Source organism: Danio rerio, chromosome 16 (assembly GCF_052040795.2).
Source record: "Danio rerio strain M-AB ecotype USA chromosome 16, GRCz13ab, whole genome shotgun sequence".
NCBI classification, from domain to species: Eukaryota; Metazoa; Chordata; class Actinopteri; order Cypriniformes; family Danionidae; genus Danio; species Danio rerio.
Window position 1 is genome coordinate 8,834,765 of NC_141036.1, and position 22,432 is coordinate 8,857,196.

The 22,432-nt window shown below is 37.0% G+C and overlaps 1 protein-coding gene and 1 long non-coding RNA gene across 11 annotated transcripts in view; one reads left to right on the plus strand and one right to left on the minus strand.

Moving 5' to 3' along the window:
• Positions 1-12,041, minus strand: part of grb10b (growth factor receptor-bound protein 10b) — a 156,176-nt gene extending 144,135 nt beyond the window's left edge. For 3 of the 10 annotated variants that reach the window (XR_015510994.1, XM_087286607.1, XM_087286603.1), the window contains exon 1: positions 11,988-12,041. The gene's annotated coding sequence lies outside the window, so the exon portion shown is untranslated. Of the gene's footprint in view, positions 1-9,301; positions 9,434-11,698 lie in introns of those variants that run through there. The other 7 variants (XR_015510995.1, XM_087286608.1, XM_087286604.1 and 4 more) reach the window with 3 other exon arrangements.
• On the plus strand, positions 1,175-9,518 carry LOC147840129 (uncharacterized). The gene is made up of 3 exons (XR_015511027.1): positions 1,175-2,915; positions 3,140-7,235; positions 7,373-9,518. It is a non-coding gene; the product is annotated as an uncharacterized LOC147840129 (long non-coding RNA).
• Positions 12,042-22,432: the final 10,391 nt, after the last annotated feature.

Consider the following 22,432-nt stretch of genomic DNA (forward strand, 5'->3'; position numbering starts at 1 on the left):
TGTTATAGGAAGATGAGCATGATTTGGTACGCCCAAGATTTTCTTGTGAATCTTCCAAATGAGGCACTGGTCGACAGCACAACGGTCACACCTCAGTTGCTCCTCCTGATTTCTTTATTTATGGGCAATTTCATTATTTTGGAGCCACTGCGCAAGAGGACGCAATAAGAAAGCTTCGTGTCATCGGAATGGCTGAATGGGCGACCGGGAAGAAAAGCTTTTGGAAACATGGACAATCGCTAATTGGATGAGAGATTCATTGGGCAATGAGGAATAGGCTCTTATGCAATCTGAATGATGAATGGGATTGAAGCTCTTATGGTTGTGCACATGTTTGCTGTATGGGTGGGCTAAATTTGTTTGCAATTTAATTCCGGCAATGGACACGTCCGTAACATATTTCACAACTAGCTGAGGTTTTTCGTTTGATTTTACAGTTTAATTTATTTCATAAAGAAAAATCAGATGCTGGGTAGACAGGGAATGCTCTTCCTACACTGTATAAATATATTGAGTTCCACACAACTCCTTCATGTCATCCCAACACAAATCAATTAAGTTAACTTAATCATTTTTTGTTTTACAAATTGAACTGGACTGAACTTAAAACAATTAAGTTGTCCCCAAAATACTTTCAAATTGTGTTGTTTCAACTCATTTTCAACAAGTAGTTTGAAAGTCATTTTTGAGAGTACACTGTAAGCAGCAATATGCTGAACTGCAAAAAATTTTGTGTGTCATTTTAAATCAGAAGGTATTTCTATTATATACTATAATATATACGATTCTTTTATTAAAATATACAAAAAATACTAGAACATTGAGTATGTTTACATGGACACCAATAACCCGATTTTAAAGGGCACCTATGATGAAAATCGTCTTTTAGAAGCTGTTTAGACAGAGCTGGTGGTGGTGTGGAGAGACCCCCCTCATGATTGTAAAGCGCTTTGCGTGTATGGCCATACACAATAAATGCGCTATATAAATACACATTACATTATACATTACATTACATAGCTGTGTGTAGGTATAGTGTGTCCACAGTCATATTGGGGTCGTTTAAACAAAGTTCATAAACATTTTTACTAAAATTCCATGACTTTTCCAAGACTTTTCCAGAACTTTTAAGGAATTTTAGCCAACATTCAGACCGCGTTAATTAATCAAAAGCTTTTCTCTTTTTTTTTTGCATGATTATGACATAGCGCTTGTTGTTTCTATTGCTGACACCAGACAACAGTCATCAAGCTGGGCTTGACTCAGTCGGAAGCACCGTTAAAAGCCTCCATCATCCAGGTTAGAATGTATCTTCGAAAACGGGGTATGAGAAAGATATGTGTGTCGGACTGCCTTTTTTTCCTGCGCGGATCAATTCCTGATCCTTTTGCATAAAGGTTTTAATCAGTGATTTAACTACTTTCGATGTGCTAAAATATTTGTTAAACGATTGTTATTTTATAAAAGCATATATACATATTAAAACTGTAAAACAGACTAAAGTGTATGGCCTAATCAAAAATAAAGAAAATTTGTTATATATGTATAAAATAGGCTTGTCTTTTAATAAATTGAGTTTAATTGATCTGAAGCTTTTAACTGCATTTTATTTCCTGTAAATAATAAAAGTTGCATCAGATTGATGAAAACGAACCTGAATACCTGTGCTAACAGGACCACAGCGACTCTTTTTTTACATCAAAACAATTGTATACAGTGTCTTCTGTCTACATAACTAGCAAAGGCATCAGGAAAAAAAACTGCTAAATCTCTGCGAATATTTGGTTAACTTATAAAACAAATGTTGTCTGGTTTAGTGATGTTAGTAATGCACAGAAAAACGTAAAGCAGAACTCTCCTGAGCGCATTAACCCACTGATGACAGCCAATTTGTGGTGGATTTTAAGGTGGTTAATGAGGGTTATTGTGTTACCTTGGAAGGTTTGGACTGAACAGGAACAAAGGCTACCTGATCGACAATGCATTCCTAGAGAAAAAAAAAAACACACACTTGCAATCTAGATGCAGTCACCTCATGCTTGTGATGTGGTACAACTCCCCCATTAAAATAATGGTTTGGTCTTTATACTGTAAAATCGTGACGATAATTATTTATTGATCATGGGCCACAAATATTGTTATCGGATTCATAATACAATGAATCCTGCAGCCCTAATCCAGGTATAGTTTCTGGAAGAGTTGATGAATTTGGAGAGCTGGGTGCATCGTTGAAAGTATCTAGTGGACTCAGACACGGCGCCAAATGAATATACGCTGTATTTCAGCCTTCCTAAAGCACATAAACAGCAAAACACAGCTACTATCTCAATAAAGTCCATGTTAGCCATTTAGCAATGAAGCTAGAGTCACGGGGCAGACAAAAGCCCTGCCCATAACGCGAATCCGCGTCTATTGTGAAGTGAATTTGACGCGCGAATGAAGCGAGTAAACTCAAAATGTAGCACGTCTATTTATGTGTGAATTTTGCAATTTATTCACACATCCCATATCTACTGTGAACACAGCATCTCAGTGCGCTTCAATCTCTGGCTGCATCAGCACATTGACAGACATAGAAGCAGATCTCAAGTAACAATTGTGAGAATTATTACAGTAAGTAATACTACAATTACCAATCACATTTAATGATGGTTGATGATCACAGAGAACTGAACAGATCTTTTAATCCTTGTTGCTTTGCACACGTCCTGTCTTGTTGATATGATTATACGCGTTACTATGGAGACATGTTAATTAGCAGATGTCAATCAATTTGGTGGGCAGGGAAACTGTACTCCTAAGTCACTTTGGGGTGGGCCTCAAAAAGGCAGGGATTTGGATCCTATTTTAAAAAGGGGGGGAGGGGGTGCTTGTGATGGGGGACACAACGTATGTGACATCACTCATAATTACAAGTTGGAATAGTGAATGACCAGGAATCTCTCTCAAATGTCATAAACAAATACAAAAGGCTGCAGCGGCCCACACAATTAGGTCCTTTCTCATATTTCTGTATAACTCCCAGGTAACGCTTGCTTTTTTTAACAGTTTGTGATAATTTAATCTATAGAAGTGAAATAATATAGTGATTAAACTAATTGTTGTCAATCACAGCCAAGTAACATGTGCATCCATTTAGGTATTGTGTCCGTTGCCATAGAAACAAATTTGAAGACGTTCCTCTTAAGTAGAACTGCTGAGTTGCTGTCTTGTAATTACAGCAATTCCAAAACAACAAAACCACGATATAAGACACAGTGAACCTCCATGCAGCAGAATCATGATCACAGCAGTACTAATTCTGGGTCAAACTCACCATGACAACTGTAAGATTATAAAACGTTGACACTAAAGATATAAGAAAATTAGCCTGGTTAAGAATGAAACATAGTGCGGCTGGGAAAAAAGGAGAGGATCTCATCCAGTACTGGAGTAAAATACAGAGCACAACCCAGAAAAAGAAAGACATAAGCACAGCAATTATGAGTTGCATAAAACTTCACTCGGACATCCTGAACCAGCAAAACGTGGGCTCATTAAGCTCTAGGACAGATCGCTCTGACCACAGTACGCAAAATCTTCCCTTATGAGTCACTAACTCAATGTACATAAAAGCTGAATGGATGAACAGCAGGGATTTCCACTTGCTGAACTGTGGTGTCCAGTCTCGGGTCTATATTGTCACGACCCTGCCTCAGTGTGGGGGTATTAACACTGTATAGGAAACTATGAATGATAGCAAAATGACGCAAGATAGAATGGAATGTGTCCATTAAGTCCACTGGCTAGTGAGAGTGACGGCACTGAAGTTCATAATCAATTCGCTCTGCAGCAGATCTTTTCTAGGTGACAGGTCAAGAACCTTTTGTTCACTATATGTGATTTGTACTAAAAGAGGGACAAAACACACACTCTGGAATGGTAAAATTACTATTCAGATCCCTTCACTGTAAATCCCAATAATTCAAGGTAACTCAAACCGTTTAAGGAGACCGCTTGTAACAAAGCATTAAAGTTCAAAAACTAATTGTAATGAGAACCAAGAACTTAATCCATTTGAGTAAACGAAGCAATTTGACCACAGTAAAACCTAGTAAATGAAGAGAACTCAAACCAACTGAGTACTGCAAAATCCAACTAGTTAAGGTTACTCAAACTGTTCGAGGAAATTGATTGCTACAAACCATTTGAGTTAAAAAAAAGAATCTATATGAGTATTGTGAGCTTACTCCATTTGAGTTGAAGTAATGAGGCATTTAATTAAATCATTACCTTCAATACTGAGTTCAAAACTCTTTTCAAATGTGTAGAATTTACTTTCAGGCAATTTTAAGTTAACGACACTCATACCATTTAATAAACTGTTGGGTTTTACAGTATACTGTTCGAACACTATTTGATTACTCAGGTATTTACAGTACTGGCTTTAATATACAAAGCCTAAACTGAGAAAACAACACGCAGGTACAACCAATTTTTTTCTGTTATCAGATTAAACAAGATGATCTACATGGAACTGGAGCTACACTTGAAATCACTTTTATTTATCAATTTAGTGTTTTCAACAGTGTGCCAGAACCTAAACCTTATAGATGTAGAGCTCTTTTTTAACGATCTAGACGCAAAGTCTAAAACGAAGGGTGCAAAAACATTAAGGGCATACCCGAATCCACTTTAACTATTTTGAGAACGGAAAAATACGCGGGTTGAGCTTATTGTCTTAATGAGTTCCGGGTGTGTTTTGTGCATAAACCAATCAGAGTCTCCTCTCTCATTCCCTTTAAGAGTCAGTTGCATCACGCCATGGCGTATTTGCTATTTGCATGGCGGACTTTGTGAGTAGAAATACTGAACGCTTCACTAGCAAGAAAACAGTTAAACAGAGCATCTGCAGCGCGAGGATAAAGGATGAGCCATTTTTAATTTCGTTTAGTAAGCTCAAGGATTTGTTTCAAAACTATTTCTAAATTCAGTTTTAATTTCTAGCAAACAAATAAATGAACAATAATAACAAAGTGCGGTCAAAAAACTGAGTTATATCCAGGGCCGGAGCAAGCTGAACTGCCGCTCTAGGCAAAGGACGGTTATGCCGCCCTCAACCCTAAAGTGAAACCGGGGAGGGGTCGAGGAACACCGCCCTCCCTATTCTCCCGCCCTAGCCGCGGACATAACTGAGGGCGCGGGTGGTGATGGTAGTGTCGCGGACGTCGCCCTAGACGCGGATATAACTGAGGGCGCGGGTGGTGAGGGTAGTGTCGTGGACGCCGCCCTAGACGCGGATATAACCGAGGGCGCGGGTGGTGAGGGTAGTGTCACGGACGCCGCCCTAGACACAGATATAACTGAGGGCGGGAGAGGTGAGGGTTGTGTCCGGGACGCCGCCCTCTGTATTCTGCCGCCCTAGGCGGCCCCCTAGGTCGCCTCTATGGATGCGCCGGCCCTGCTTATATCCAAACACACGCCATGTCCTATATGGTCCAAAACCTGACAGGTGGACAAGTCTGAGCTTGCTTTTTAATAAAACAAATATAAATATGAATATAACAAATAATACCACAATTAATAATAACATTATACAAAAGTTGTATAATTATACAAAAATTGTCATGAATAAACTAAAAAAAGTTGAAGAAGGCATGAAGGCTGTGGTGTTTATATTTCTGCAATATTTTCATCCTTTAATTCTTTTTCATTTGTAAAGATATTTGCGTCTTGCTCTACACCTTGTGTGTTTTAAGCAATGTGTCAGCGAGGCGCACAACTAGCGCGCTCTGCGCTGGACTTTAGACCTGCTTATAACTGGTTTATTGTACAGTCTATTTTAGTTCCTCAAAATAGCAATGCGCCAATAATGCGCCTTAACACACCAGTTTTCTAGACGGCACACTCATGAGTCCACAACAAGGTACAAATGGATTTGCTATTTGAACAAATTGGCGGAAAACATGAAAACTAAGGTTGCGTTGGTCTGAAAATAGCAACACGTTGGGGTAAACACGTCTTGCGCCTTATTGCGCCGGATGTAAGATAGAGCAGATTGGTAGTCGGTGTTAAATGAGCCCAAACTTAAGTCTGTATAACAGTCTGGCTCAAAGTTATAAGGTCATCAAGTTTGGTCCAATGTTAAGTCAATGGAACTTTTCAGAATTTTCCGGGTCAGTTTTCGGAAAACCGTAAGTCGGATTAATTGAAAAGATATAGCAACTCCAGTCAGACCAGTTTGGAGGTTTGGGGTAAGTTTGGTGGTTGTAGTATGAATGGTCTATGAGGAGATACATATAGCAATTAGACTCAGATGTAGAAGAAGAAGAATATTAAGTTCATGTAGAATAACAGTATGTTGGCTTTAATGTAATATAGTTTGGTATATTTACCTGAGGCTAACAGTTTATAATGGTATTTGGTTTTTAGCCCTTTATACGAAAAAGCATGGGCACCCGCACCCCTGCTTTATATAATGTAATGAACAGATTCATTGACAGATTTATGAATAATAATTTATTGAATAATGTTTATGTAGATAAAGTGTTTAACATTTAGGCAAATGAAAACTGTTCATCATCATTTAACGTGATTTAAACTACAATAAGATGGATATGGATTTAATAGTTAAATGTTCACAAAACCCTCGAGTACTTTTTTGAGATTTTAACAGATTTGTGTGCATCAGTTAAGACAATGTTAGCACCTTTTAGCTTTAATTGTAGGGAAAACTGGACAATTTTGAGCTTTTGTTAGTTAATTTCAGCTTCCGTGTTTTAAAATGATTTTTGGGGAGGGATCAAAATCGGAGACGTAGCGCAAAACAGCAAGTGCAAAGATGACGCGTCGGTTTCTCATTATTATTCATAGCTGAGTTTTCTTATCCTATGAGAAGAGCTGGCTTTTTTAATTATTCATGAGGAGAGCTGTACGAGAATTCAAGAATGTCAAACGTTGTCTTTTAACAGGAGTTTATTCACATTTAGACACATCGCCGTGCTGCTGTGTTTGCCTTAATCTTATAGATTAACAACAGGGCTAATGGTTTAAATAGACAGGGCAAGAGACCTGCAATCAGACCCGGGGATTAGAGGGAAAAGTCCTCATTTATAGTGTTCATTAGGGATGTAACGGTATTGTAAATACCGTCATACCGCAATATTATTTTTTTTCGATATTACCGTAGTCGCATGACTCGGTAAAATTATAGGTCTTCTGAGAAAATTTGCTCAGGCGAATGAAGCGAACGGGAGGTACCGGAAACTACAATTCCCATCAGCCCAGGCTTGGCCATAATCCCTTGCGGTCTGTTGTCGCTACAGATCCAGTAATGCGGAAATGGAGTGTGCTGCTAGAAGCGGGGATGAAAAATTGCAGGAAAACCCTAAAGCGGGTGTTGTCGCCGCGCGCGTACTGAATAGCGGTGTTGTCGCGCGAGTTCTTATCAGCTGTGTTGTCGCGCGCCTTCTAATCAGCTGTGTAATCGCGCGCGTACTGTAAAGCGGGGACTGGGGGTATGTCGCGTCGCGGGGGCACTTTTGATCATTTTGGAAGGGCACTTTCTATCCAAGACTAAAAAGGGCATGTGCACTGCACAGGTTGAGCCCTGTGTGTGCACGTGCCTGCAAGTTGGGGAATACGACTAATAATCAGTCATGGGGACTGCAGAAACACAGCACACTGTTCAGATTGATGCAGACATGAGATCTCTATCTCACTCATGGTTTGTCCTCTCAAGTAGGGGAAAGACAATGCACAACGTTACCCACTGCTGTCAACCTGGGCCAAGTCATATCTCTCTTGTCCCAGAAACCTCAGTTCCAAATAAGAGGGTTTTTTTCTATTGCAGGGGACATTGTAAACACCCAGAGATACCAGCTTTTACCAGATTATATTTATATGATAATTTTCCTTTAAACCCATCTCTATCTAAGTGAGTGAGTGATTAAATGTTGAATGTGATGAGTTTTCAACAATACTAAATTGAAACTTAATTTTTTTACATGGTTTAATATTTTTTTGCTATTAAAATTGAAGTTCCTGTTTCAAAGCTTACAGATAGATGACTAATTTGTATGTCATTGACACTTTTGGCACTTTTTTGGAGTATTTTCATAAGTTTTGTTTTTTCCTGTAAATGATTCAATAAATACCGTACCGTGACATTAATACCGAGGTATTACCGTACCGTGAAATTCTGATACCGTTACATCCCTAGTGTTCATATAAACACAATTACCTTTAAAATTATATAAATTGTGGTTATGCGTACATGAAATTGGGAATAACAAATGTAGCAGGGCATTAAATTACTGTTTATTTCTTTGCATTTTTACTTTGTAAACTAGAAAATCATGCGTCTCCTTACGGTTTGTCTCATTTTGTGAGCTAACTGACAACAGTTGTTCGCTCCCCTCCTTCTCCCCTGCTGGCCACGCCCACTCCTCCCCTTTGCTTGCGGAGCTCCACGCCCACTATGATGCATCTTTTGAAAAATCCTGAGGTAGACTTGAACCGAAAGTGGGGGGTGTCACGACCCTTTAAAAGGGATAGCTCAAAATAGACTCACCCTCAGGTGTTTCCAAACCTTTATGAGTTTCTTTATTGAACACGCAAGACGATATTTTGAAGAATGCTTAAAAACGATAACATTCATAAAAGGAAAATACTATGGAAGTCAATCGGTTTCCAGCTAATCTCCACAAAAATATATTGTATGTGTTTTACAGACGGAAGAAAGTCATAGGAGTTTTGTAAAAACGTAAACAATGTGTAAATGATGACATGATATTTAGCTTTAGGTGAACTATTACTTTAATCTGCAATGTTTTCAAGCAGTAATGCTGCTGTAAGTACTTATTAAACATATGTGTATCATGGACACTATAATCATGCCGCCCTACCACAAAAAAGTCAATAAAAGCTGATACCTGATACTATAAACACTTGTTATAAGACGTGTCACATTGTAATATGATTAACAAAGCAAACAACATCAATGATAACAGCATTACAGGCATTTGATGATGATTATTTAACATTTAAGAAAGCAATTTCTCCTTAGTTAACATATTAACCACATAAACAAAGTGTCAATATCCATGCGGATGGTAACTCAGAACATAATGCTTTCACATTTGCCTTCTTGTATTCCTGAATAACAACCAGATAAGTTAAACACAAGCCCCACTTCCACACCCCTCAAGCACTACACCATGCATAAATCACCACTCAAAGCTTTTAACTTTGTCATGCTCTTTAAACCGAGGTTTAAATCATCGTGAAACCATTTAAAAGGCATTCAAGAACCAGGACTCACCGGTATCTGTTTAAAGTCCCGCGTCCGCCCAGTCACAGAGAGCTAAATGCACACAGAGTATTACAAGGCTGCTGCACCATTACTGCTCCTGCTTCTGGATATCTAATTTCCTAATGCAAGCCTCCACAATGTATCTATCTCTCAGCTGACTCTCTTCAATACACACTAAAACACTCCTCCTCTTACAGAAGCCCCACCCTTATGAGCACCATCGTTCTCAGACTGAACCGTGTCTTCAGTCTCACTCTAGAGAATAAAACGGTGCCTAAAACAGAACCTTGTGGTATTCCACAAACTTCTAATGCTCAAGGCTTTCACACTAGTGATATTTGTTTTAGTATTTTATACAATTGTTAGCTATGAATAAAAATGTAAACAGTTTTGATTTCATTGAATATTTTGGCTGATGATTGATGTAAACGTTCACATAATCAGACAATATAGGTTTAACAATACAGTAGGGTTCATCCAAAAAAGGATCCATTCATTGAAATTAATCATTTACTCACCCTCATGTTGTTTCAAACTTATGTAAAGTAATTTCTTCTGTGGAATCAAACTAAGATGTTTGGAAGAATGTTACTAAACTGTTTTGGTGACCATTGTCTTTTATTGTACAGATGACAAATACATGTCTAATAATGTTCCACAGAAAGCAAAGTTATACACAGAGAAAAGCATTTATATTTCTTAATATGTGGTACCACTTTTCAAACCCCGTTTGACCCTCTTAAATAATAATATAGATTTATAATTATAAATATGTGGGATTACTTTTTATTCCCAGTTTGATCTTCTGAAATAATAACATGGGTTCAACAATACAGTATAATTCATCCAAATATTATCCATTCAAATTATTCATTTACTCACCCTCGTGCTGTTCCAAGCTTATGTAACGTCCTTCCTTCTGTGGAACGCAAACTAAGATGTTTGGAAGAATGTTTGTAACTAAACTATTTTGGCGACCATTGTCTTTGATTGTACAGATGACAAAAACATGTCTAATAATATCCTCTTTTATGTTCCACAAAAGCAAAGTCATACAGAAAGGAACTTATATTTCAAAATGTGTGGTGCCACTTTCAGTTTGGCCCTGTAAAATAGCTGTGCCATAAAAAGACAGATGTAAAAAACTTGTATGAATTTGATTTTTATGGGACATTCAATGCTTAACATGAAAAAAGCTTAACGTGGCTTAATGTACTCAAACATAAACCAGAGAAACCCACATTTCTGTCAAATTGTACTTGTAATTAACCCCAACTACTATAAAAAGAACGAGTCCCAATTTTATAGATAAAGTGAATAATATATTATATTATAAGGAAAAAGCTTAACATGGCTTAATGTACCCTATCAAGCGGGGAAAATCAAATTTCTATCACATTTTATTCATGTCAAACACTTTTTAATGTCAAAGAATGAGCTCTAAGTGAAAATTAGTGAGTGAAAATATTCACGTTATGCATTTTAATTCCATTATAAGGAAACAACAGCGTAATATGGCTTAACGTACCTTAACACCGATCAGGAAAAGCAAAATTTCTGTCAAACTTTCCTTGTGATTAACACTATTGTCAAAAGAACGGGCCCTAATTCCATGGATAAAGTGAACAATATCATGTTAAGCGTTTTCTCACCATTGAAGTCTATAATAAGAAAAGGCTTAACATAAGTTTAAAACAACTTAGGGAAACCAAATGTTAAAAAGGCTGTTAATAAAATTAAAGTTAGTGTTAAATCATGAGTAAAATTTTACAGAAATTTGATTTTCTCCGCTTGTTGTTAAGGTAAATTAAGCCATGTGAAGCTTTTTTCTTATAATAGACTTCAATGTGGGAGATAACGCTTAATGGGCTGTTTTTCACATTAAAATGAAATTGGGACTCTTTTCCTTGTTCTTTTTATAGTAGTTGGGGTCAATTACAAGTACAATTTGACAGAAATTTGGGTTTTTCTGGTTGATGTTTACGTACATTAAGCCACGTTAAGCTTTTTACACGTTAAGCATTTTAGAATATCCCATTTTTTATTATATTATTATTATTTATTTTTGATAGAAACTGTTGTTTCCAGAACTTTAACATGTAATTCAGGCTATACATGTATTTTAGATTACTTCATACAATAGTTTACCATAAAAATAAACAGTATCTTAAACCTTAACAGTAGTAAAATGGTGTTGTAGTGTTTTAAGCACACACAATTAGCAAAGTTTTATAGTAAAATATTCTATACTACACTCTAAAACTACACTCGTTTAGATAACCAAGCAATCTCATCACTTTTACAGCACGTTTACATAGTTGTTTGTTTGTTTTAGTAGGGTAAAACTACTGCTGATTCAATCACACTCGTGCCGCTTCATTCAATACAAAATTGGAAGTCGACTACCTTTAGTTGTTCCCACGTGGAATCATTCGTATGTGTATTTTTATTGTTTTACAATATTTGATTGTGCTGCAGCAACACTGAAGTTTCCTTTACTCTCTAGGATTCTAGCACCGAAGCCCCACCTCTCAGCCCTCTCTCTCGCCCACAGCTCTTATTTACTCACAAGTTCTTCTTTAGGGCAACCTACACCCGTTTCTCTCTCTCTCCTGCTCTCTCTCCCAGTGCACTCTCACAGACTTTACTTTTGGATAACGGCTCGTTTCGAAGACAATTAAAATGATTCGCTTACCTCTCTTTAGCGGAGATGAACGGTGTCTTATTCACTGTAAATGTGTATGTGTGTGACTGTGTGTGCGCGCTGGACGCTGTCAGTATCTAAAGACTCCGCCCACTCGACAAAAACCCCGCCCACTCCAGGGCAACACCACCCCGTCATCAGCCACTAGCGTTGCGCGTTCTGGCCAGACCCCCGCGCGACCCAATGTGCGCGTTGAATAAGCTGAGCGCGTGACACGGATCTGAGCACACACGGTTAAAGCATTACTGACAACATGGCTGTGTACACACACACACACACACACGCACAGAAACACGTCTAACGCTGAATTGTTCACCTTTTATTTGTTAAAACATCAATGCTAGCTATGTTTTGTGCTTAACTGATACATTGTTTATGTTTAAGTTTTATATAGATTACATTTTAAAATATTTGGGGTGTTTAAATGGTAGAGTTACTTTTCCTTCAGCTCACGCATATCATTCATTCATTCATTGTGAAACGGAGTTACTAACAGAATAAACAATAAAACGGGTTTCCCTTAAGTTAGTAAATGCCAAATGGGACATTCCACCGAATGAGTAACATTTATGTCCCCAGAATATTAAACGTATAAAAATACATGGAAATGAACTCTAAATGCATTTTAGAAACAATCAAAGTGTCTTCAAGTTTAACAAACTGCAAAATTTTGAAAAAAATATTTAAATCATTTTTTTAAAAACTATGTACAACACAAAAAATAGCAGTTGTTGCATTCCCCACACTGCAAAAAATGCTTTTCTTGCTTAGATTTTTTGTCTTGTTTCTAGGGCAAATATCTAAAAATTCTTATATCAAGAAACATTTTCTAGGCAAGCAAAATATATGGTCTTATTTTTAGAAATAATATGCCAAAATTAAATGAGTTTTTCCTTAAAACAAGCTAAATAATCTTCTAATGGGGTGAGCAAAATAACCTTTAGTTAAAAGGAAAAACAAGATTATTTTGCTCACCCCATTGGCAGATTATTTAGCTTATTTAGGGATGTTTTCTTGGCACACTTTGGGCCCATTAGTACCAATTGAGCATCGTCAACGCCACAGCCTACCTGAGTATTGTTGCTGACCATGTCCATCCCTTTAATAAATAAAATAAACATTTAATAATTAATATTTTTTTAAACAAATTAGCATAAAAATGACTTTTTTTTTTGTCTGTGTTATGTTCATCATTTATCCAATAGTTGACAATTACTGTATATGACTTAAAAAAAATTATCTTGCACTTTGGGTCTCCTATAAAATTTAAAAATAACTTTGCATTATTTTTTTAAATACATCTCATGTTTAGTAAATATTTAGTAACAAATATAAATTATTCAAACATTTTACCAACTATTTCCTAAAGTAAAACACTTTTGTCAGTGGAAGACAAAACAATTAGTTGACATTTTTAAAAACACCGTTTTAAAAAGCAACTTGATTTTTGGTAACAAGAGTGAGAAAAATGTATCCTTCCCCAACTTTAAAACCTTGTAAACAATAAAACAAAACTGCCTGAGATTGCCCAATATTCATTTCAAACAATTAAATATGTGTGTTGCTAGATACTGTGTTAAAAAAAAGATGAAAAATACATTTAATTTTAAGAAATTACAAAAGCAAATGTTACCCATTTAGTGGAATGTCCCACGTTTGTCTTAAAGCGATACTCAAAAATGAACACTGTCATCATTTACTCATTCTCCACTTGTTCCAGATCTCTTTAAATTTCTTTCTGTTGAAAACAAGCAAAGTTATACTGAATGCTGGGGGGAACAAAAATAGTCAATGACTTTCTAAATCATGTTGTGGGTATCTTGTTTTGTGTTCAACAGAAGATATACAGAATATAAGTTTATAACCACTTGAGTGTGTGTAAAAGGTTAAGAATCCCTTTAATAAGTGGATTCTGCCATTTTATTCACGATGAAGCAAACTGTTTAAATGTTACACGTTTATTACAAATGCAATAATTCATTCATTTTCTAATCGGTTTATTAATCTTGGATCACCACTGAGGAATGAACCACCAGTGTATCCAGCATATGTTTTACGCAGCGGTGCTAAAATGGTCTACTTCTTAAATTCCATCTATTTCCATGTGGATTTCTGAGTTGTCAGTCTTTCATCCTTAAGAAAATTTTACCTACGACCTCAACCACAAACAGGATAAACTCAGGAAACTTTGGAAACCTCTACAATCCCTTCTACATAAATTCTGGAATTTTTATTTTAAGAGGGGTCTGACTTCTTTTGTTTTGATTATTCATTCATTCATTCATTTTCTTTTCAGCTTAGTCCTTTATTAATCCGGGGTCGCCACAGCTGAGCGTACCGCCAACTTATCCAGCATATGTTTTATGCAGTGGATGCCCTTCCAGCTGCAGCCCATCACTGGGAAACATCCATACAGACGCATTCACACACATACACTATGAACAATTTAGCTTACCCAATTCATATACCACATGTGTTTGGACTTGTGGGGGAAACCAGAGCACCCGGAGGAAACCCACACCAACACGAGCAGAACATGCAAACTCCACACAGAAACGGCAGCTGACCCAGCCGAGGCTCCAACCAGAGACCTTCTTGCTGTGAGGTGATCGCCCACATTTTTGTATTTTGTTAGGGATAATTAATGTTTATGTGTATGATATTGAGAGATACAAAATGTCAAATCTTTACATTTGATTATTTGAAAAGTCTTGTGTGAGCAATATTAGACATGGGACGATAACCGTTTTCAAGGTATACCACGGTTTGGAAAAGTCAAGGTTTTAAAACCACACAGATTTTCTGTTATACCGTTCCATATATTTATTCATTTTCTTTTTCGGCTTAGTCCCTTTATTAATCTGGGGTCGCCACAGCAGAATGAACCGCCAACTTATCCAGCATATGTTTTACGCAGCGGATGCCCTTACAGCTGCAACCCATCTCTGTGAAACATCCACACACACTCATTCACACATACACTACGGACAATTTTGCCTACCCAACTCACCTGTACCACATGTCTTTGGACTGTGGAGGAAACTAGAGCACTCAGAGGAAACCCAGAACGCAGAGAACATGCAAACTCCACACAGAAACGGCAAATGACCCAGCCAAGGCTCAAACCAGCGACCTTTTGCTGTGAGGCGGCAGTGCTAACCACATTCTGAATATGAATGCTATTTCATATTCAGGCACTAATGAATAAGGACATTAGTTGTCCTGAAGATTGTCAGTTTCTTTCTGTTACTGTACGTAGATATTTATGAAAAGGCACGGTGCAAGAGTTTTCATTTTATCAGTTAGGTCTGAATATGTGTTATATACTGTAACAAGGTTGAGGGCAAAGGGGAACTCTTTATTTCATCGAGTTTTTGCGACTAGTAAAGAACAAAAGAGTGGTGCGGTGGCGCCTCACAGCAAGAAGGTCCCTGGTTCGAGCCCTGGCTGGGCCAGTTGCAGGAGTTTGCATGTTGCATACACTAAAAACAGAGCGGCAGCAATTTAAAATGGCAGCAGTATAAGCCCCGGCGGTAATGGTTACATTGAACTCTCACCTACTGTAGGTCAATTGGGTTAGCTTAATTGTCTGTAGAGTATGTGTATGTCCTGGTCCTCCAGGTTGAGGGTTGAGTGTTGGTCTGATGACCCACCTCGTAAAAATAAGATGTTGAGAAACACCAACATGTAAATTTGAGACATAAATTAATTTAGTTTAAAGTTTTACATCGCGTTCATTTCTCTGAAACTAGAGTAAGTAAAAATATTTCCCACTGTATCTCCCAAATGTGACAGATGTGGTGGGGCAGAAGGGAAAATATCAACTTTTGAGCCAATCCTTCTATCCATCCATCTATCTACTAATCTTAAAGATCCATAAATCCATTCATTCATCTTAAAAATCCATCCTTCCATCTATCTATTCATCTTAAAGATCCATCCATATTAAATATCAATCCATCCATCCATCCATCTATTCATTTTAAGGATCCATTCATCCATCCATCTATTCATCTTAAAGATCCATCCATCCTAAATATCAACCCATCCATACATCCACTAATCTTAAAGATCCATTCATCCATCCATCTATTCATCTTAAAGATCCATCCATCCTAAATATCAACCCATCCATACATCCACTAATCTTAAAGATCCATTCATCCATCCATCTATTCATCTTAAAGATCCATCCATCCTAAATATCAACCCATCCATACATCCACTAATCTTAAAGATCCATTCATCCATCCATCTATTCATCTTAAAGATCCATCCATCCTAAATATCAACCCATCCATACATCCACTAATCTTAAAGATCCATCCATCCATCCATCCATCCATCCATCCATCTTAAAGATCCATCCATCCTAAATATCAACCCATCCATCCATCCATCCATCCATCCATCCACTAATCTTAAAGATCCATCCATCCATTCATCTAAAAGATCCATCCATCCATCCATCCATCCATCCATCCATCCATCTATCTATTCATCTTAAAGATCCATCCATATCAAATATTAATCGATCCATCCAGTCATCCATCAATCTATTCATACATCCATCCATCTTAAAGATCCATACATCCTAAATATCAACACGTCCATCAATCCATCCATTCATCCTAAATATCAACCCATCCATCTATCCATCCATTAATCTTAAAGATCTATCCATTCATCCATCCATCCATCCATCCATTCACTAATCTTAAAGATCCATCCATCTATTCATCTTAAAGATCCATCCATCCACCATCTATCTATTCATCTTAAAGATCCATCCATATTAAATATCAATCCATCCATTCATCCATCAATCCATCCATCTTGAAGATCCATACATCCTTAATATCAACCCATCCATCTATCCATCCATTAATCTTAAAGATCTATCCATCCATCCATCCTTTCACTATTCTTAAAGATCCATCCATCTATTCATCTTAAAGATCCATCCATCCATCCATCCATCCATCCATCCATCCATCCATCCATCATCTATCTATTCATCTTAAAGATCCATCCATATTAAATATCAATCCATCCATTCATCCATCAATCCATCCATCTTAAAGATCCATACATCCTAAATATCAACATGTCCATCAATCCATCCTAAATATCAAGCCATCCATCCATCCATCCATTAATCTTAAAGATCTATCTATCCATCCATCCATCCATCCACTAATATTAAAGATTCAGCCATCCATCTATCTATTCATCTTAAAGATCCATCCATATTAAATGTCAATTCATCCATCCATCCATCCAGCCATCCATCCATCCATGCATCCATCTATCTTAAAGATCCATCCATCCTAAATATCAACCCATCCATCCATCTATCCATCCATTAATCTTAAAGATCCATCCATCCATCCATCCATCTATTCATCTTAAAGATCCATCCATCCTAAATATAAATCCATCCATCCATTCATCCATCTGTCTATTTATCTGGAACTGAAGGCCAGATTAGAATACTTGCTGATTCAATGAATGATGCACACATCAATACCTCTCTGTCTTTACGGATGTAATGCTGTGACCTTTGAGCTCATTTCTCCGGAGTTTGTTTTCCTTTACTAACGGCTGCCCTGGTTAGGAAGCAAACAGTCATTTTGCAGTTTCGTAACACATATCAGAATGGCCACAAACGAGCCGGAATTCTGACCAACAGAGGGATTGTGGGAGGGGAAGAATTTACTGCCATCCGCCATAGAGGGGATTACCCCATCAGGATGAGGAGGAGCCTGGCCTGACACAGACACAGCCCTACAGATGCCTCTGCCAAAGACATGAAATCACACATTAAAGAACGAGAGGACAGTTTATGATAAGTGTCAATTTCTAAAATGATAGGGTATATTATATTGGGATACAGCCCAGGTTACTATAGTAAAAACGAGTATGTATAGTATGTATTACTGATTAACACTTTAGTTATTAATACTACAGTGTGGTGTAGTCTGCACTAACAAACTGTTGTAAGCACTATTAAAATGGCTCATTTAAATTCTGCCGAAGGCAACCAGAATATGGGTGCTAGTCAAATACTAAATATAAGTCTTTGAGAACGGGTTTCCAAGCCTGGTGGTGCATTATCCGTGATTTTTTTTCTTTCCATTTGGTATCCGTTATTAAATTTCTTAACACTCTCAGGTAAAGTCTAGATCGGATGTGTGGCGGGCCGGAAGTGCAATATGCACATTAATAAAGCAGCATTTTTTTTTGACACTGTATAACAATAATTAATATTTTTACAGTACTGTGAGGGTTTAGGGTTGGGGTGGGGGTAGGCGTTAAAAATGCATTTTATTGGGTAATTTAATAGATAACATAACTAATACTCGGTGCAACTACAGTTTTTACATTACTGTGACGGTTGTGTTTAGGGTTGGGGTGGGGGTAGACGTTAATAAAATACAACAAATGAGAAATTTAATCATTAATAGAAATAATTCGCGTTAACTTTCGGCCGCAAACGTATCTACTCTAGCAACAACCACACTCTCACCAGTCCTTATTCTATCCTAGTTCTTATTTGCGTCTAATACCCCAGTTTGTCAAGGGTGCATGAATAAAATGGTCATGAGTTAAAGTGAAACTGCCAAACCCGGGCTCATTCTGAAAACGTAGTCCCATGGACGTTTTTGGACACCGTGAAATACTTCCTGGGAGGTACCTATTTTTGCAGTTTTTTGTTTTCGCGAATCCGCGAGAAGCCACTTTGTGCTTTTTTGCATCTCAAATGTCTCTTGCAAATACCCATCCATCCATCCATCTATCTATCTACCACCCATCCTAAATATCAATCCATCCATCCATGCTAAATATCAATTCATCTATCTATCCATCCTAAATGTCAATTCATCCATCCGTCCATTCATCTATCTTGAATTGGTCATGTGGTTTTCTACAGGTATTTGTTTTGCTTTGTAATGGTGGCATGCCTAAAATCAGTAAAACTTTATAGAATAGGACCTCAAAACACACCAGTAACCATTAACCAAAACCAAATTTGGAACTTTTATTTTTGAAACTCAGAATAATAGCAGTATGGTCTTTGGCATGAGTTGACTTTAAGACTAATAATAGTTTGTCCATGAATACTTCATTCTAGTAACACAATTTTACAGAAGTCTGTTTTCCAGAACTTACTTCTAGTTACAAGAAACAAACTGGCTAGGATGTTTTGGTGAGTCACAGGAGAGTTCTGATGTGGTAGTCATCTGAACACTGATCTGATCATTGCCAGTAAAGGCATCTCATAACCATTTGGTTTAGTAGTGTTTTTTATAGTGGTGGGTGGGCATCAAGTTAAAGCTATCTTGGGATGCAATTAGTTACACTGCAAAAAAATGCTTTTCTTGCTTAGATTTTTTGTATTGTTTCTAGTCTAAATATCTAAAATTTCTTATATCAAGAAGCATTTTCTAGACAAGCAAAACATATTGTCTTGTTTTGAGAAATAAAATGCCAATATTAAGTGAGTTTTCCCTAAAACAAGCTAAATAATCTGCCAATGGGGTGAGCAAATTAATCTTGTTTTTTCTTTTGACGTAAGATTATTTTGCTTACCCCATTGGCAGATTATTTAGCTTGTTTTAAGGAAAATCCCACCTATTTTTGGCATATTATTTCTGAAAACAAGACTATATGTTTTTCTTGTCTAGAAAATGCTTCTTGATTTAGGAATTGTAAGATATTTGGACTAGAAACAAGACAAAAAATCTAAGTAAGAAAAGCATTTTTTGCAGTGTAGTAGATCTTAACCTGAGCTGCATGTTTATTTGGTCTAAAATAATTTAAAGATGCTATAGAATGCATTCATACATTATGCTTAAACTGTTCTGTGATATAGATGGTATATGGCTTAGGTAAGTGGAAAACTATCTCCAGAAATTATTTTAAAAGCTAATATAGACCCCAAAAAGTAGGTCCTAAAATGCAAAGTCTGATTTTACCTTATTTGGAAGGGTCATGAATATTAATGAGCTCTGCTCTCTTACATGTGTGAGCCACTTTGGGTTTAGACCCAGATTACATTACCAACTGTGGCACACATTTGTCCTCTATCATTTGGGCCAAATTTATAATTTTCCACATGGGCTCACATTCAGATTACATTTTGCCATAAGTGGCAAATATTTGCCTTAAATGGCCCATATATGAATTAGAACCTTTGACCCCCCTTTGCCATTGTTCAGGTGGGCCACTTCAGGCTCACATTCATTTTGTGGGCCGAAGGAATACCACCAGTGCCGCATAACTGCCTAAAGTGGCCCACATTCGTATGCTATTTGGGTATCCTATAGTCAAGGATTTGTTTACCTGCTTCATATGCAAAGTGTTGGGCAGAGCTTAACAGGCAGGTGTTATTCGATATTATGCAAAGGAGGTCTTTGGAAAAAAAAAAACACAAAAAAAAACAGCACATTACTAAACCGGTCATTTTTGGCAGATTGGCTTTAATATTTTTACTCAAATGAGAAAGTTTTGAGTTCTAAAATTTGATGTCTGATGATGCACCAGATGTTTTTATAAGACAGAAAATCAAGCAAATTTAAATTTTGCAGTTCATTAACACTTTAAATGCCCTCATACGCTTGATATATCCAGATTTCATTTGATGAAATGAACATATTTTCCCACACTCAAAATGCTTGAAAAACTGAAACTAATCTCTTAATTATAGGAAGCACTAAGATACCTTTTTAAAAAAAAAATCTAACTATTTCGTACCTAAAGGTTATAATTTAAATCTGACTTAAAGTTGCTCACTCTTTTTTTTTACCAATCTTAAGCTACCAAGCCAGTAACAATACCTCATAAAGCCTATTTGTCAGTTTTATTGTATATAGAGAAGCATTGGTTTCATGGAGATCGTCCAAACATATGCCAGAACCGTTGTCTGAGACAGCTGGAGAACAAGATCAACAAGTTGAGCAATAAACGGAGACATGGTGCAAGAGGTATATAATCTGGCATGAAAAGCTAGTTTTTCCAGACAGGAGGTGAAGCTTCAAAATCACACATTGGTGTTTTAAAATGTCTTATATTCTGAAAATCGATTTGCGATTGTGGGTACCACTGTTAAAGTGTAAAGAAGATAGCAATGTCTTTAGTCAGACTCACAAATCATATTGATATTAAGCTGGAATTAATGCTACATTTATTTTAGCACTTATCAAACTTACCAGAATTAATGAAGGTAATACTTTTGTTTTTGGAATAGGCTCATTTTACAAGTCCCCTACAGGTAAACAGTTGAGTTTTAACATTCAGCCAGACTCAGCGGCAACACTTTTAGCTTAGCTTAGCATAAGTTATTGAATCGGATTAGACCATTAGCCTCTTGCTCAAACAATAATAAAAAAAAGAGATTTTCCTATTTAAAGTTTGACTCTTCAGTAGTTAAACAGTGTATGTTTCTATTATCTTGATTTATACAGTATGGCTATAGGAACTATACTCTCATTCTGACGTAATAATCAAGAATCTTTGCTGCAGCATGCACAATGATCTTACGCAGCTAGCTACCTAACTGGAGATCCAGCTGCAGCGATGGTAAGATATATACATATATATAACTCCAGAATGAGAGTATACACTCACCGGCCACTTTATTAGGTACACCTTTCCAACTGCTCAATAACACAAATTTCTAATCAGCCAATTACATGGGTGCAACTCATTTTGTTGGTATTTTCTTGGCACACTTTGGGTCAATTAGTACCAATTGAGCATCGGTTTCAACGTCACAGCCTACATGAGTATTGACCACAGTATACCCATCTTCTGATGGCTACTGCCAGCAGGATAACGCACCATGTCATAAAGTGCAGATCATCTCAGACTAGTTTCTTGAACGTGACAATGAGTTCACTGTACTAAAATGGCCTCCACAGTCACCAGATCTCAATCCAATAGAGCACCTTTGGGGTGTGTTGGAACAGGAGATACATGTCAATTTGGACCAAAATCTCTAAGAAATATTTCCAGTACCTTGTTGAATCTATGCCACGAAGGATTAAGGCAGGCAAAAGGGGGTACAACACGGTACTAGTAAGGTGCACCAAATAAAGTGGCCGGTGAGTGTAGTTTCTAACAATATCAACCTAGAAAATAGTAACTTTTAATAGTCTCAAAACACAATTTAACTACAGAATCATCACACTTAAAAAAATTCTTAAAGTTTTTTAAGTGATATGCTAACGGTCTAATCGGATTCAATGAACTATGCTAAGCTAAGCTAAAAGTGCTCACTCCAGACTTAAGAGTTCGGCTAAATGAATTAAAAAATGGTAAAACTGTTTAACCCTACTAGACTAAAACATGCATCACTTGAAGACACATTACTACTTTTGTTTCCCCATATTGTTTTCGGGGTATGCATAATTCACCAGAAAGACATAAAACTG